Source organism: Protopterus annectens, chromosome 2.part0 (genome assembly GCF_019279795.1).
Source record: "Protopterus annectens isolate FY-2018-M chromosome 2.part0, PAN1.0, whole genome shotgun sequence".
Taxonomy (NCBI): domain Eukaryota; kingdom Metazoa; phylum Chordata; order Ceratodontiformes; family Protopteridae; genus Protopterus; species Protopterus annectens.
In genome coordinates this window covers 1,920,172,690-1,920,190,958 of record NC_056728.1, presented here as the reverse complement: position 1 = coordinate 1,920,190,958, position 18,269 = coordinate 1,920,172,690, and the positions used below count along the sequence as shown (strand labels likewise).

At 44.6% G+C, this 18,269-nt stretch overlaps 1 protein-coding gene across 1 annotated transcript in view; it reads left to right on the top strand.

Annotated features, from left to right (window-relative positions):
- Positions 1-18,269, top strand: part of MCPH1 (microcephalin 1) — a 2,707,094-nt gene that overhangs the window by 589,691 nt on the left and 2,099,134 nt on the right. The gene's annotated exons all lie outside the window — the stretch shown is intronic.

Here is an 18,269-nt window from a genome sequence, read left to right as displayed (position 1 = left end):
GGAATCTCAACAACTTTAACCCTATAACTTTTTCCAGTTCTCTCAAACTGATAAATTGGGACACTCTAAAAACTCTACCTCTAGACAGTGCTGTCGAATTCTTCAACTCAACCTTCTTAGACACTCTTAACTCCCAACCCCCTCCAAGAATAAAACACATAAAAACCAGTTCCGCCCCTTGGCTTAGTAAAGATACCAAAACACTCATGCAACAAAGGGACAAGACCTGGAAACTTTACCATCGTAATAGGCACCCCGACGCCCTTCTTAAATATAAACAACTCTGCAACTTAGCCAAAAAAAGTATCATACAACACAAAAAAGCATACTATATCAAACTCCAGTCTAACCCCAAACAATTCTAGAAATCCATCAACTCACTTCTCAACCCAGACACGAAAAACAACCCTTGTCCTGACACTAGTAAATCTGACCCAGAAATAACTACTCTGTTCAACTCCTTCTTTACTAACTCTATAGCAGAACTCACTAAAACATTCCCAAACAACAATACGTCCCCCCAAATCAAACCCTCTGCCCAACCTTCCACCCCAAACTCACCTCCCATATTCCACCTCAAACTCATCCCCACCTCATATATAAGAAAACCTCTCTCTAAGCTTAGGCCTTGCTCCAGTGCCCCTGACAATATCCCCTCACTCTTTTTAAGAATTGCAGCAGACAACATCGCCATCCCCATTAGCATACTCATCAACAAATCCATGCAAAAATCATATGTCCCCAAATTGTGGCATGCAGCCTTTATCCTACCTGTCAATAAAGGAGGCAAAAATAATAACATATCCAACTTCCGACCCATAGCGATTCTCTCCCCATTTCAAAAATTCTTGAGAAATGCATCCTCCTCCAGCTCATGCCATTCATTACACTTAACCAACTCTTCACCCCAAAACAACATGGGTTCCGTCCTCGCCATGGCATAATAACAGCTCTTTTCTCTTTTCTAGACTTCATAAACCATGCCAGTGACTCTGGAGAACTTGTATCCGCAGTCTTCCTTGACCTCTCCAAGACTTTTGACACAGTCTCCCATGCCCACCTTCTTCACCACTTTTCCAATTCCCATGCCAACCTTCTTCACCACTTTTCCAATTTTAACCTTTCACAAAAAGCCATTACCTGGTTCAGCAACTACCTCTCTGACAGATCTCAGGCAGTAAACTGGAAGACTGGCACCTCAGCCTTCCTTCCCACCCCAACCGAGGTACCCCAGGGATCCATTCTTGGCCCTATGCTCTTCAATATCTTCATTAATGATTTCCATGCAGCCATTCCTAACACTAAGATAGTACAGTATGCAAATGACTCAACTTTAGTTTGCTCTGCATCAAACCTCCCTGAGCTCCAGACAAAAACTCCAAACTGCTTTCTCAACTACTGAGAATTGGATGCTCCAAAATCACCTCTTTTTGAATGCCAACAAACAAAAAATCATTATATTTTGTCCCTCAAAATCTATCTGCCTAGACAAAACCTCTTTCAAGATTACAAGCCTTGCCAACTCCACTATAGAAGTTGTTCCTTTTGCTAAATTTCTTGGAGTTACTATTGACAAACACCTAAAATTCGATACCCATATTCAGCTAAATAGAAAGAAGACCCATCAGAAACTTGGCATGCTGTACAGAAACTCCCATTTCCTCTCCCCCTCAACAAGACAGACCCTCGCCACTACCTTCACTATTGTATGGCCCTCCCTTACTAACCAACCTATCTTCCTCCATCTCTTCTAAACTAGAATCCTGTTACAATAAAATCTCAAAGTTCGCCATCACTTCCAAATACTCCACTCTCCACCAGCTGCAATGGCTAGAACTCCCAAACTACCTTGACTACCTCCAACTCATCACCACTCACAAGCTTATTTTCAAACCAGCTATATGCCCAGCACTAACAAACATCTTAACATTATACACCCCAAACAGAACTCTAAAATCTAATCTCTGTTTATAAACCAAACCGTCCCTCTGGTCAGCTTCTCCTATCCTTTTCTGTCACCAAAAAATAGAATTCTCTCCCTCCATCTCTAAGAATTTCTGTGAACTCTGAACACTTCAAAACCCAGCTGCATTCTTACCTCTCCCAAAAATGGAAATGCAATTGCACTCCACCTACCTAACCTGCTTAATGCATAAATACTTTATAACACGCAAAGTTTGTTCTTCCTTGCACACTGTTGATTAAACCCTATTGATTAACCCTATGTACTGCCTTCATGCTAATGCTACATCTATACCACTCTCAGATGATTTAAATCTCTGTATTAATTTAACCTTGTACTACTGTTCTCAACCACTAAACATGTAAATATGCTTTACATCCTTCTCCAAGCTGCCGTTTAACTTTTGTTTAGTTTTTGCTATTTTGTTTGTAAAATTTGCTTAGTTTTTCTGTTTCCACTATGTACTGTACTTCATATTATGGAGCTTGTACTATGTATTATTGGAGCTTTTCTACCCGGGCCTCCACTGAAAACGGGCTCTTTGAGCCCAGTGGACCTCCCCGGTCATCAGTCTGGAAATAAATAAATATTGGTCCAAGTTACCTGTACTGGTTGACACAGTCTCGGTACAAATGATTGCAGACATTAGGTTAAATGTAGAAAGTTAAAACAGAGAATGTGACTTTTACTGTTTGAGTACTGAAAATGTAGAAATTTGAGCTATTATGTGTTGATTACTAACTGTAAACTAACTTTGTGGATATCCTGTGTAAGTAACTATTGTCCTGTTTATACAGAACAGTACAAGTTAAATGAATACATTAACAGAAATTAAACTTGTTGGGAGTTCCTCTCCCTTCTGTATTTATTTCTGTTCCTAGCCCATGTACACCCTGTATTGATTATACTTTAATAGAAAAATCGCATGCTTTTGGATGCTGGGCATTTTTTCATCCTTTTAAAAATTATACTTTTGTGACCTTGATTCTAGGAAGCATTTATGTAATACCATTTTCTAATGTAACTGAGGCTACTGGTATTCAAGCTGTGTAGGTTCTTGGTCAGTGGTGCGGGGCATACACTGGTCTGATGATTATCTATGTGTCTTCTGGAAATCTTCAATATCTTCACTTTTTCTTGTAGTTGCTATGGTATGATCATGGTAGTGTGCATATCGTTCCGTATGGTCTACTTTGTTGATACAGAATGTCTTTCATACATGCAAAACTGGTTTAATGTTTAGAATTGGGGATGGTGCATTACTCTGGGGAATGACCAAGTACTTTACTTTTTTTGTATTTATGATAATATGGAGTGCTTGTTAACTGAATGCTAATTAATTATACACTTTAGCATACAAAAACACAGTCCATGCAGATTGCTCATTCAAGTCTGTAGTTTCCACAGAAAACTGGGCCAAAGTACTGTCTCTTGGTTTCCTGGTAGGTAGTTCCTAACCTTTGCAAGACAGCATTCAGATCAAGTCTGAGCAACTAGTCTGACTCAATTACAGTTGAGCTGGATTTGGATCTTTAACAACTAGATGACTTTGCTGCAGGTATCACTGACTTGGCAACTCTGCAGCAGAGAACGTATTGTAATATGAGCAGTAATCATGTATTTTTGATAAGCAGAACAAGAATGTCCATTAGTCTGTGCTATCCCTTGCTGTCAAAAAAGTAAGTATATTGCTTTAAGTTTGTGTAATAACAAAATGTGTGATCACAAGTAAAGGTGAAGTTTGATGACTGCTACAATTGCTTTGAATGTAAACAAGCAAAAACTGGCTGTAGGAGCTATCAGAACCAATGCTTCTGGTGATAAGATTTTGGATTGGAAACAACCTGCCACACTGCCTCGTTGCTGCCTTACCAGTTCTTTCTGTTGCAAAAGTGTATCTGACATGCTGAAAATGACTGCAGGCTGCTGCTTTTAAATTTCAGTTAGTTTAATTATGAAAATTCAGAACTGGTGCAATTTTTTTTCCTGTTAGATCCTCATGTTAGAGCTGTTTGCAAGATAACAAGATATTCAGCTTTGATACCTTTTCCATGTTTGATTTTGGTGAGAGGCCATCTGCACCATCTACCTGCTCTTCCTTGTCGGTGAAGCACAAGCCCTGCAAATCACCTAAATTCAGAGACTGGTGTGACACCCTTAAGAAGTTTATCATTAGATCATTGGTACAGGACAAGTCTGTCAAAAACTGGATGTCCGGCCAGTGTACAAAAGCATATTTTGAGACCTTTCTCACAACCAAATATCCAGTTTGGCACAAGAGTGCTTGTATAAAAGGGGACATGGGGAGCAAAATTTCAGAACTTTCTTGACATGGAAGAGTTCAGTCAGACACCTCTGTACCACAGGGTTCAGTTCATTGGCCATCTAGTATCTAGTAAGTAAGCTTCTGGGTTGATAAGTACTCCCTCAGGGGACAATTCTTTTACTTTTGAGTAACAAGTTGTGGTAAAATTTTCTTTTGTCTGGCAGAAAAAGGAAATGTCAGTGTGGTAGGCAAATCCCTTATTTTCACATGTCTTTTTTAGGGGATTCACATAAAGTCTTCTCTTGTTGAGATTTCTTGTTCTTTTATACCCAAGACAATTAGTAGTTGGCTGAGTAGCCTCAGTGTTTCTTGAGAACAAATGCTTAAAATTCCTTATTTGTTCCTCCATGGAAACTGGGTCTCTGTCACTGGATGCCCCTTCTGATAAAGACGAAAATAAAATGTATACCCAAGAGTATTTTAAAGCGACCCTGTCTTCGGCTTATCTTTACCAGTTGCAGACCGGAGATTCCGCTCTTGCCATTTCTGAGTTCTCAGACCATCAGTCTGAGGTTCTTAACCCCCTCTGGTGCTGCTGTGTGGGATGCCGCTAAGGATCAAGAACATGGCACAACTTCCTTGACTGGAAAACATGCTGTCGCTGAGAAGGGAGAATTCCACTTTCAGTTATTGCAGAGTTCAGACAGGATACTACAAATTTTAGTCCAGGATGGGGTAGCTGGCTCCGTTTTGGGTGTTCAGATGTCCAATATGTCCAACGGCATTAACTTGGATTCCCCAACAAAAAAAAATCACAGAAAACAAAACCACTTTCCCCATCTTCCACTCGGGCTAGTGCTAAGGGGTTCTAGGGATGATAGGTTACTTTTGCCAAGGGGTTTTTCAAAGCATTTTAGTCCCCCCACCCCCGTCTCTCTATCTCCTGTCTTCTCCATTGTCAAAAAAGAAAAGCTTCCCTTTATCTGAGGAAGATAATCTTTCAGAATCTGAATAAGAGGGTCTTGATTATGCATTATGTTTCCTTACCTGTTAACTGTGTGTCAGTGACTGAGGAGAACATTTCATCAGACTCCCCAGTTGAAGAGATTTCTTTTAAAGACACTATTTTAAAAATAAAGGATTTTTTCAGTGGGATGGAAAAGAAATTGCTGAGACTCAGAAGAGGTACTTTGAATTCTTTCATGTTGATTCACTTAAACCTGTTGCTACTCAAGCAATTATTGGGGCCTTAGAAGATGCATTTAACTCTGACTGTTCCTCACTTGATATATAACCACCTGTTCCTAAAAAGCTTGACTGACTATAAAAAGTGCCTGGAATCTCATAAATATATGATGTGAAGTTCAGTCTCGCCGTTCATACTAACACATGGGTTCGGAGCAGATCCCTCAGCTCCAAGTCGGCCGCTTTTACAAGCTCAAGGTTTTAGAGTAGCTCGAGGCCAAGTCCCTATCCCATGATGCTCTGTCTCACCTCAGATCTTGTTTGCTGCTGCTGCAACAGATCAGAGGTCGAGAGAGAGCACGAGCCAGTATTTCTAACTTGTACTTAGTTATCGGATAGTTATCTTTACAGTCTTTAATATATAAACTGTGTTTCTTGGCTAGTTAGCCTTGGCTGTTTGTTCAGGCTCTGTCCCTTGCTGCTTTTTTGATGAATTTTTGTCTATAGAGCGGCTGCTCTTAGGCATTCTTGGCCGCGTTTTAGTTTTCTCCCCTATCCTGTTTTATAAAAAGTTTAGAAAACTTTTGAGCTTTATAGTTGAGTTTTACTATATATATTAGCTGCTGTAGACTTTGCAGCTTTAGCGTTTTTGCTGTGTTAACTCTCTCTCTCTCTATATATATATATATATATATATATATATATATATATATATATATATATATATATATATATATATATATATATATATTCACAGACTGAATTATATACCATTTGTCTTCTAATATGGCTGATCATAAAGAGAAAGATAAGCAAAAGTCTGGATTTAAGATGTTTGGGGGCAGTCCATCTTCAGGAGAACTGCTCCATTTGTCACTCCTTTAGCAGCAGGGTATTATTGGAATGCAGGAGAAAACTGGTGGACAGGGGTTTGCTGAAACCAGATTTCCCGGAATCGTTTGACAAGGCCAACCAAACTTCAAAGTCATCGAAGGGATCGAAATCCTCGAAAGCTTCGTCAGAGCCAAAGTCTTTGGCTCCGAGCCTTGCTGAGAAGGTGTGGTCGCTGGTTCCACAGTCGAACCGAGCTTGTTTTTCGGAGCCAGTCCCCGAAACTTTGAATTCACCCATTTTGCAGTCGGTGACTTCATCGATCTCTTTGACTCGATGTTCTTCGTGTTTCACTGTTGCAGTCATCACATTTGGGTTATTTGCCTGCAGGTAGCCCTCAGCCGGCTGAGTCTTCAGATTTCTGCATCGGATGCTGTCTATTCTTCCATATCATCAGGTCATTAGGTTTATAAAACATGCAGCGACGCCATTACATCAGTCTTTCTTGCCACGCGGTGCCCAAAGAAGAAGCAGTTCGCAAGTGCCGGTCAGCCAACTCCTCAAATTTTCGTTTTCACGTTTCGGACCCGAAGTCTTCAAAATAAGATAAGTACCCCATTGGGGATCCTTTTTCTTGCTTTAACCGATGTCCATAAAAGTTAATTGTCTTACCTGTGGAAAGCAAATACCTCCTAGAGATTTTCATTTTTACTGCATCTCCTGTTTAGGCCCAGACCACGACGTCCCTCGCTGTCTGTTCTGGGCCTTGTTTAACATACGAACTATTCGTTGTCGGGCTATTTTTGCAGCCAATTAGTTTTGTACTCGTTTTGTGTACACCAAAATGGCTTTGTTAAGCCATCTGACTACCAATCTTCCGAAGAAACGAAGGATAAAGACAGAGACCGCATAGGTCCAAAACTGCCGCCGATGCTTCCGTTAAGCTATTCGCCAGTCCACCGGTACTCAGTGAGGCGCTTTCGCAGCCCCTGATACCCGCTACTTCAGATTCACAGGCCTCTACTGAGACCCATTCGGAGTTCGGAATGCCACAAGCTGCTTCTTCGACTATGGAACCTGCGGTTGTCTTTACCTTGGATGGGTCCGGAGCCGCTGTGCAGGCACCGGCTTCTGAGGGTGTATTCAGGCCTACATACATTTATATTAAACTGACGCCATCGTTTTCATCCAGGCCAAAGACTTGCACTATGCCTAGAAAACCGATGATCAAATCAGAGGCTCAGGCCCATATGCATCAAAAACAAATGCTTAGAATGGCTGAAGACCTTGTTACCTTAATTAGGGGAAGCCAGACCTCCCCCTCTGACACCTAGAACTGAATTTCTTTCTGATTCTTCTGATATTTCTGCTCCTTTTGAGTACCAGGATTTGCCCTTATCTACTTATGAGGATTCTGATGCAGAGGATTCCATTCCCTCTGCTTCCCTTCCAGAAGATCTTTCTTTCGGTGAAACCTTGCATACTCTTAGGGAGCATTTCCGCTGGGAAAGCCAGGATTACTGAGAGTCCAAAAAGAGACTTAGGGAATTTTTACTCCTGCCTCAACACAGGCCTTTAGCTATCCCTCCTGTTCTGGACATTGTAGATGATGCTTTCTTGGAATCTAGCCTTACCCAGGACACTTTACCTCCAGCCCCCAGAAAACCTGACAGGTACTACAGTGTACCTGACTCTCACAAGTTCCTCTTCAAGAATCCTTCTGCAGATCCAGAGACCATTTCCCAAGAACCAAAAGGCATTAAGGCTATTGCTGCCCAAAAATCCTACCCCTTCTGATAGAGATTCTAGAGCCGTAGACAGATTGGGTAAGAAGGTATACACGTCTGCTACTTTGGCCATTAGGGCTTTAAATTGCCAGTTTGATATGATAAAGTATCAGCAGAATATTATGGGACTACTTAAACAGAAAATGATGTTGATTCCTGACTCTGCTGAACACAAAGAATTGCAGGATTTAATGCATTCTGCAGAACAAGTTGGTAAACATACTTTGCAATGTGGTTTTGACGCTTTAGAAGCATCTTGCAGGGCTGCTGTCACTGGTTCTGTACTTAGAAGGCATGCTTGGCTTAAGGAACAAAACTTGCCAGATCATGTTAAAGCTAAATTACTGGATGCTCCCTTAAACCAAGACCACCTTTTTGGCAACAAAGCAGAAGTCGTCCTCAAAAGGATGGAGGAAAACGCTAAATCTATGTAAACTGTTAAAGATTTCCTACAAGTACAGCCTCCCAGATTCAGTAGGCATTGGCCTTCAAAGAACTGGTCCTTTCCAGTCCGTTCCAGACCTTCTCAGTCCAAACCCAGGAACAGCAGACCACTTAGGCTACAGTCTCGGACTACGCACAGATCTAAGCAGTGGGGGGCTTCCATTTCCAAAGCAGGGAGTAGTAAGCCTCCCCCTTATGGAAAAATGGCACAGTGACTTAATCTTAAACCTTCCAAGCCCTGCTCAACTACCTGCTCCCTTAGGAGGAAAGCTTGCCCTGCATGCAAGCAACTGGGAACTCATTACCCGGGACAAATGGGTTTTGAACATAGTTTCCCAAGGATATAGATTCCACTTGCACACACAACCAACCCTAAATGGTTGACCAGACCTACCCCCAAATCAATGGGTGGAGGCCCAACAGCAGGTTCTCTCTCTCCTCAGTATCAGGGCTATTCAACCTGTCCCAGCAGAACAAAGGGGACAAGGTTTTTATTAAAGACTTTTTCTGGCTTGGAAAGTGGATGCCCTGTCCTTTACCTGTAAAAGCCTGTCAGTTTATGCCTTTCCCCCACTGCCTCTCCTCTCGAAGATTCTACTAAAGATCAAACAGGACAAGAAAAGGACAGTACTGATTGCACCAGTCTGGCCACGCCAGCACTGGTATCCCCTCTTGCGCAGTATGACACTGCTACAGCCATGGCACCTGCCACAGACCCCCTTCCCTGCTGTTCCAGCTGGCGGGCCAGATTCTGCACCCCCAGCTTCAAACCCTGAACCTTGCAGCCTGGCTAATTCCTTGAGCTCTCCTCTAACATCTCTCAGTAAGCAGGTACTGGATGTCATTCTGGAGCCAAGGAGGCCTAGTACTAGAAAGTCCTATGCTGAAAAGTGGAAAAGATGCTGTTCCTGGAGCCAGGCTCAGGGGATGGGCTCAACAGTGCCCAGCTTACCCCCTGTTCTACAGTACTTAACAGAAATGCTCCACAAGGGCCTATCCTTCGCGTCAATTAAAATTCATGCCTCTGCCATTTCAGCTCATTTTAATACTGAGCCACCCCTCTTTTCTTAACCCTTGCTAAACAGTTCCTTAGAGGGGCCAAAAATTTAAGACCCCCCAGGAGAGCTCCCACTCCAGCCTGGGACCTTAACTTTGCATTGGAAAAGCTCACTTCCCCCCTTTGAGCCAGCTGCAACAGCAGAGTTGAAATTCCTTTCTTGGAAAACAGCCTTCATTCTAGCCATCACAGCAAGAAGTGTGTCTGAATTACAGGCCCTCATGACAGTGGAACCCTTCATTATCTTCCATGCGGACAGGGTTTCCCTCCGGACTAATCCTTCCTTTATGCCCAAGGTGGTGTCTAGTGTGGCCCTGAATCAGTCCATTCATTTGCTTACTTTTTTCCCTAAACCACAAAACAAAGGGGAACGAATACTGCACAATCTGGACGTGCACAGACAACTTTGATTTTATTTGGACAGGACTAAGCCTCTCAGAAAATCTGAACAGATGCTAGTTGGCTTTGCTGCAGAGGCAGAGGGGAAGGCCATTTTAAAGCAAACCATTTCCAAATGGATAGCCCATTGCATTCATTTATGCTACAAGTAACATGGAAAACCTACCCCACAGGGGATAAGATTACATTCCACCAGGGCTACATCTACCTCTGCAGCTTTTCTCAGAGGAGTCCCTACCAGGGACATCCTAGAAGCTGCTACCTGGAGCTCTGTACATACATTCACCAAGCATTACCACATGCCTATCTTTTATAAATCCAGAGCTGGATTTGCCACTGCAGTCTTGCAAAACTTAATAGCTGGCCCTAATGTTCTTTAACTGCCTCCTCTCTTCCTTAGCTTTGGGAATCAACCCAAATGTGATGACTGCAACAGTGAAACACAAAGAACATAGTACAGTTGTGTACGCTTACCATAAATGTAGATGTTCAAGTGTATTCACTGTTGCAGTCCTGGTTACCCTCCCTCCAGGCCCTGACTTCTCCTGGCTCTACCTTTCCTTCTTGTTTGGTATATTTATTTTTTCTGGTGTATTTACTTTTTCATGGGGGTGTACCATATCATATAATTAGGTTCATAGGTAGGTACTAGGCTATCTTCCTGAGGGCATTTTTAAGCCTAGCCAGTGTGTGTCTGCTTTCACCGCATCATTGATTAACTGAGCCTCTGTCAAGCAGAGCCAATGAAGTGATCCCAGGGATATATTTTCTGTTACCCATCCACTCGTCAAGGTTTCTCTTGAGTGTTAGTGAGGGGCTCTGCCTAATGTAGTTAGGAATTTTGTTCCAAAGCATGGGGAGTCTCTGTGACAGGAATCTATCCCTCCAGCATGTTCTATTTATTGTTGTGGCGAGGTTTAGCTCACTAGAGCGCGTGGCTCGCAGTGACTTGGATTTCTTTAGGTAGAGCATGTCCATCAATTCTGAGTTGGACATGGCTTTGTAAGTCAGGCAGAGATCACCTCTGATAAAGCGATATGCCACTGAGTGCAGCTGGAGTTTTTTCAGTCGGGCTGCATAGGACATATATTTGAGGCCAGTAATCCTCTTGGTGAGGAGCTTTTGTGATCTTTCCAGCTGTTGGAAGTGTCTTGTGTGGTACATCCAAAATGGGGCATTGTACTCTATGATGGGTCTGATGAGTGACGAGTAGAGGGGCACTATAACCTCTTTATTTCTAGATGCGAACCCCTTAGTAATTAGATGGGCCACACAAAAGGATTTCCTAACTACTTTGGCAAAATGATTGTCAAAGGAGAGATTACAATCTACCTGGGTCCCCAGATCTCTTATTACCTCTTCTGTATTAAGGGGGCTGCCGCCTATGTGGTAATTAGTGGGTGTTTTGTTTTTCCCAAATGGGATGACTATGCATTTTTTGGCATTTAGCTTGAGGCCATGACTTTGACACCAGGTGTCTGTTTCAGTAAGGCGTTTTTGAAGGATGTCCGTGTCAGCCGGAGAGTCAATTATGGCTCCCAGTTTGCAGTCATCGGCGAACTTGGTTAGCCATAGTCTTCCTGTGTTTGCCTGTACTTCTGAGAAATATATGCTGAACAGTAGGGGTCCCAGAACCGAGCCTTGCGGGACACCACTTGTGACTGGTTTAGAGTCTGACCTGGAGCCCGCTATTCTTACCGTGTGAGTTCTGTCTGTAAGTCAGTTGGCAGCCCATCTTGTGACGTAGAGGTTTATGTTTAGGCTGGTGAGTTTTTCTATAATACCCGAGTGAGGAATGGTGTTGAACGCCTTGGCGAGATCAAGGTAGGCTGTGTATACCACCTTTCCCTCGTCTATGGCCTTGGTGACTGTCTCGAAGAAGTCAACCAGGTTTAGTAGACATGATCTGCCCTTAACAAAGCCGAACTGGGTCATAGCCTTGCAGACCAGGCTAGTCAGGCTTATGGGGCGATAGTTACCGGGATCAGTTGTGGCCCCTCCTTTGTGAAGTGGAATAACCATTGCTGTGCACCATTCTATGGGCATGTAGCCTGTGGAGAGGCTGAGGTTGAACAGTGTGTTTAGGTGGGGGGTTAGTTTGTTCTGCAGTTTGTGCAAGACGTAGCCTGGGACACCATCTGGCCCCATTGATGCTGTGTTTTTGGCTTTTGAAAGGGCTGTTTTCACCTGTGCTGCTGTGATTTCCGGGACACTACACTTTTCCGGTATTATTGTGGGCCCTTTTGAAGGTGAGAGGGAGGTGAAGTTTGCACTGAATCCATCTGCCAGGATGTTGGCAATATCAGTAGGTTCAGTATATTTTGTGCTATTTTGTACTAGCTCAGAGCATATCTGCGAGTTGCCACTTAGATTCTTGACATAGCTAAAGAAGGCTTTGTGGTTATCTTTTGAATCCTTGGCAATTTTTCTTTTGAAGTTAGCTTTGGATGATTTTATGAGGGACCTTAGTTTCTTACTGATACTGATCAAGGATGTCTTTCCTTCTTGGGATTTGCTTTTTTTCTGAACTAGTTTCTTCCTTCTGTTGTATAACCTGTTTATGGCAGGGGTCCACCAGACTGGTTTCTTTCTCTTAGGGGAGTGAGTCTTGGTCTTGCTAGGGATGGCACGTTCCATGCATCCTTGTAGGTGCTCATAGAGTGCAATTGTAAAGGATTCTGCATCTTGGGCAGTGTTATCCTTTAGCGTGGGGGCTGTGAAACTTACCACCTCTGTCTTAAGTAAGGAAGTTTGCTTTAGAAAAGTTTTTTTTTACTGTGGTTTCCTTAGTTGAGGGTGGTGGTGGGGTGTGGACATCCAGAGTGATTAGTTTATGGTCTGATCTAACCAGTGACTGGTTGTCCTCTGGTGTGGAACACCTGTCGCCCATGTTGGTGATGACCAGGTCCAGTATGTTTTTACCTCTGTTAGGGGAGTTTACCAGCTGATCCAGGGCATTTGAGTTGATAAATTCCAGGAAGTGCTGAGCCTGGGAGTTTGTACTCAAGCAATTTTCCCAGTTAATGGTAGGGTAATTGAAATCACCCAATATCAGGGTGTTCCGTAGCACCTTCATGTTTTCCAGTGTCTCCAGAAAGGCGGAGTGGTGGTCCTGGGTCATGGAGGGTGATCTGTAGCAGGCCACAATTTGCATTGCAGATTTGCCCGATGTTAGTTGCACATGGATGATCTCAGAGGTATCATGCTGTGCCACTAACCTGGAGGTGTGAGTATCCTTGATGAATATGGATACACCCCCTCCTTTTGTGTTTTGGTCCGTGTTCTGTGGCCGAAATGTGTGGTATGAGTTGTTGCCCAGTAGTGCTGGAGTGCCCTCTGGAGCCTTGAACCAGGTTTCAGTTACTGCACAGATGTCGACGTTCTCCATACTTGGGAGTGCTTCGAGCGCATGCATTTTGAGATTTAAACTCTTGGCGTTGAGTAGCATAACCCTCACTGTTTATGGTGGTGGATTTGAATTGTGAGCCTTGCCTAAAAAAGGCACTATGGGGGCAGCAAGAGCCTTGGCCAGTATTCGAAAGCCAAGGGGGGGGTGACAGGTGCAAGCCGTTTCTTGCGAAGCAATGTGGCTTGTCGAGCATGTCATCCCAGGCTGACAGACACTGGATCCCCTTTGAATGACACCAAAAGCTTAGCCAATTGTTTTTTCTTTATACTGAGGTATTATTCTTGGTGAGGGCAAGATGCTACTCAGGGTCAGGGTCATACCCGCCTGGGCTACATGATCAGAGAGCTCTTCCATGTCTCTCTTCATGTAGTCCAGGGAGGTACATTTCAGGTCATTGACACCAACATGAACAATGACAGAGTCATATTTGTATTTGTTCTGGAGTGACCCGAGTGCTTGTGTTATGTGGCATATTCTGGCTCCCGATAGGCAGCTAACGGTAACCTTCTCCTTGTCCAGCCTAGTGAGTGGGGCGTCAGTGTGCCTGACTATTGAGTCGTCTATTACTAGTTTAAGTATGTTATTTCACCTTGAGGGCTGTGATTGTGCAGCACATTGATTTTGTGTTTTGTGTTGTCTGGTTTGTGACGGGAGGTGCAGGTTTTGTGGGTGTCTGCTTTGGAGGTCTCTGATGCTTTTGCAGGTTTTTATTTAGAGCCACCGAGTATGATTTTGTGTATTTGTATATTTTTTCCCAGTGCTGGTTTAGTATGTCTTTGTGAGGCTGGAGGTGTGGTGCAAGTGTTAACCTTTTCCTCATGACTGTCTGTTCCAGTCTTGGGTGGAGAGACCTTAGCCTCTAGTTTGGCAGTATAATTGCATCTCTCGCATATGTTAGTGTTTTGTGGTAGGAGGAGAGGGCTGTCTGTGTACATGAGGCAGTTGTAACATTGCCTCAGGATACCCAGATTCACCAGCTGGACTGGAGAGTACACCTGAAGTTGCCCTTTGGTCATGCCTGAATAGTAGGGTGAGCTGCTTAATCACTTGGTTGGTGAGGGCAGTCAAGTGTCGGGGTATATTAGTGCTGGGCAGTCAAGTGTCTAGGTATATTAGTGCTTGCTGTTAAGGTCTGAGCAAATGCTAGACTGTAGGATGCTTTTTGAGTGCTTAGGTTGAGAGTTAGACTAGTTTCAAGTGAAAAACTGAAGGGGAGACTTAGAGCCAGGAATAATTTAACCCTAGTTAACCAGTGCTGCCCAGCGCACAAAACCGTGCAAACGTGGTTTTTAAACTACTAACTTCTGGGCTGGAACCACTCCTCCAGGGACAGATGGCTGCTCAAAGTTATCCTCTCTCACAGGTGAACAGAGAAACTTCCCTCTATCCAAGTTAAGGTATGGGCAACTGAGGAACTTGTAACACAGCCCTGAATTCAGCACTAGCCTGAAAATTGGACTATATTAGCTTAGAAAGGTGGGAAGCAAGAAACTTTTTTTTTTTGAAAAGATTGCTTCCTTTTGTGGGAGCACCTGACATCTGGGGCAAGAAAAACTGATGTAATGGCGTCGGCTGCATGTTTTATACCCCTGACGTCATGGAAGAAGAGACGGCATCCGACACAGAAATCCGAAGACTCTGGTATTCAGGCCGGCTGAGGGCTACTTGCAGGCAGGTAACCCAAATGTGATGACTGCAACAGTGAATACACTCGAACATCTACATTTATGGTAAGTGTACACAACTGTACGTTCTTCGAGGAGCCTCTCTGATGCGGATGTGGACCGAGGGGTGCAGAGGCTTCTCGAAAACCCGGCATTAGCCAAATTATTGCTTTAGCCGAACCAGTTTTGGATCTGAAGACTATTTTACCTATTGTGGCTACTCCTCAGCCTTGCCGGGACTTCCGAGCCGGGGGAGGTTGAACTGATGATTGTGGAACCTTCAGAGCCGAGGCCTGTTCCAATCCTGTCGGCTTCATCAACTCCAGCTACTTCGGTGCCGTTCGAGGAGTCTGGGAGCTGACACTCTCTGGTCGGCTCTGGTGGTGGTGGTGGTGGGGGGGGGTTGAACCGATGGGTCGGTTCCGATCCTTCCTCTTGGAGCTTTGGCACGGATGACCTCTGCTCCTTCCTCTGGGTCAGAGCCCACTGTGTCTGCACCGGGGAAGATGACATCTTCTTCAGAACTGGCTACTTCCTCACGTCGGAGCAGTGGAGCCTTCAATACCATGAGGAGAGTTATGTCTTCTAAGACTCCTACGTCATCCGGACCTTCATTCTCCTCCCCAAAAATGCCGCTTTCTACCTCTTCATCACAGGTCCCTGTAAAGCGTCAAGACACAGAGCCTCGGGTAGCCCCATTGGGTGACTCATGTTCTACTGAGACCTCACCAGAAGCTCCCACTGATGAGGTTCCCAGGAAGAAGCTTTGCAAGAGGCAGCATTTAGACTCCTCACAGGAGTCTGTTACATCGGACACCAATTTACAGGAATCAGAAGGGTTCCCCTCGGAGGATATCTCCTTTGCTGATATCCTTGAAGTCCTGAAACAGAGGGGTGACTGGCAGTCCGTTAGCCCTACTGATGATGAGTCAGTGCTTCTGAAGGCTTTTGGGTCTCAACCCTCCACCTCCTGCTAAAAAGCATAAGCCCCTCCACCCTTCGATGAACTTATGGAGATGGTTGCTCTAAGGGCGTTGGAGTCTCCTGATACTGTGGAACCTGTCCTTCGGAGACCCAACAAGTTTATTACATCGCCACAAGACAAAATGTTCCTTACCAAGGGAGTGCCATTTGATGCCGTGGTGGTGGCGGTGGCCACCAAAAAAGAGATGTCTGAAGCCTCTTCTACTGTTCATCCTCCTAACAGAGATTCCAGGATTATGGACAGGTATGGGAAATGCATTTTTAGTTCAGCTACTTTTGCTATGCGATCACTCCACTATCTGACACATTTTATCCGTCTTCAAAGAGATCTCCTAAAAGAGCTTGGAGATACTACAGGGTATTACAGCTGAAGGTGTTCCTGATAAGGTGACATCCCAGCTTAATACCCTTTATTCCATAGTTAACCCATCCATGCGGCTCATTTCTTATGCAGCCGATGGCTCGAGTCGGGCAGCGGGTTCAGCAATAGCTCTTTTGAGGTATTCCTGGATGTGCTTATGCTCCTTTACGGAAGCCTTCAAGTCTTCCTTCATTAATACCGCACTTGATGGCTCATCCATTTTCAGGTCTAAAGTCAAGGAGACCCTCACTAGGTGTGAACAAGATGGAAAGCCTCTATCTGCCATAGGGGTCCATTTTTCCACCCCTACTAGACCTTACCCCAAAGGGCAAAAGAGAGGAAAAATGTGGTTCCAGAAGTCCCAAGGAGGTTTTCAGAACACACACAGTGAACCCCCCCCCCCTCCATGGGCAGAGAAGGGGGGTAATGGATGATGCCGCCCAGACGGCAGAGGGGGGGCCGCAAAACTAGGGCGACAGGGATCAGTTATTTGGCAAGCCCTACCAGCACTCCTGAAAGGAGGCCCGACTGTCCTACTCTGGAGGCAGTCGGGGGTCGCTTGTCTTTGTATCCAGACGCCTGGCTAGAAATTACAAAAGATTCTTGCGTACAAAGAATTGTTACCAGAAGTTATGTCATTCTGTTCTCAGGACCTCCCACTGTACAAAGGAAAATCCCAGATGTTCCACCCAGTCTCAGGGATCAAGCAGCCATAGAAATTCAAAGGCTGCAGGAAAAGTCATCCAGCCAGTCCCCGCAGACCAGATAGGATCAGGAACCTACTCCAGATTTTTTAGTTTCAAAGAAAATGGGACTGGAGGCCCATCTTGGACCTCAGCAGACTCAACACCTTGTATAGAAGTTCCAGATGGTCACATTTCAATCGATTCTTCCATTTCTAGGAACGGGCGATTGGATGTGCTCTATAGATCTCAAGGATGCGTACTATCACATCAAAATGGCCAGACCATCCAGAGATCATTTGCTTTTCCGGGTGGGAGCCAGTCACTATCAGTTCCGAGCACTGCCCTTTGGTCTCACAGCCCCTAGAGTGTTTACCAAATGCTTGGCAGTAGTTACGGCTCACCTGAGGCGTCTAGGATGCCGAATGTTACTGTATCTGGATGACGGGCTCCTCACTGCCACCTCCAGGCATGAACTACTTCAATCCAGGGATCACACTCTCAATCTGTGCTCTCAGTTAGGAATAACTATAAATTTCGACAAGTCTGCATTGTCACCATCACAGCGTATCTCCTTTATCGGAGCAGACTTGGACACCACCACCGCCATGGTAAAATTGCCACTGGACAGAACAGTCGCTCTTCGACAACAGGTATCAGACATTCTGATGAGCAAAAAAGTACCAGCCTCTCAAGTGTTGAAACTACTAGGTACTATGGCAGCAGCGCTCATAGCAGTTCCTCTGGGGCGTATGCACTTGAGAATACTTCAGTGGTTACTCTTCACCCAGTGGTCTTACCAATAACTTCCAATGTCATTCTTGATAATGATTACAGACTCGTGCAGAAAGGATCTTCAATGGTGGCTGCCCAGCCATCATGTAACAGTAGGTCGCCCATTTGTTCTTTCCCTGCCATCAGCCACGGTGACCACGGGTGCTTCCCTGATAGGGTGGGGGGGATTTTTCAGGGAAGAATGGCCCAAGGCACCTTGTCAGAGACGGTCACACAGTTGCACATCAATGTCCTGGAGATGAGCGATACTTTTGGTGTTGCAGTATTTCCACGACTCTTTACCTTGGGGGGGAGATTGCAATCCAGACCGACAATATGTCAGTGGTCTGGTATATCAACAAGCAAGGAGGAACCAGGTCTCACCCCTTATGTCAGGAGGCCCTGAGAGTTTGGCAGTGGGCTGTATCTACCGGGCGCTTTCTGATAGCAATGTACATCCCG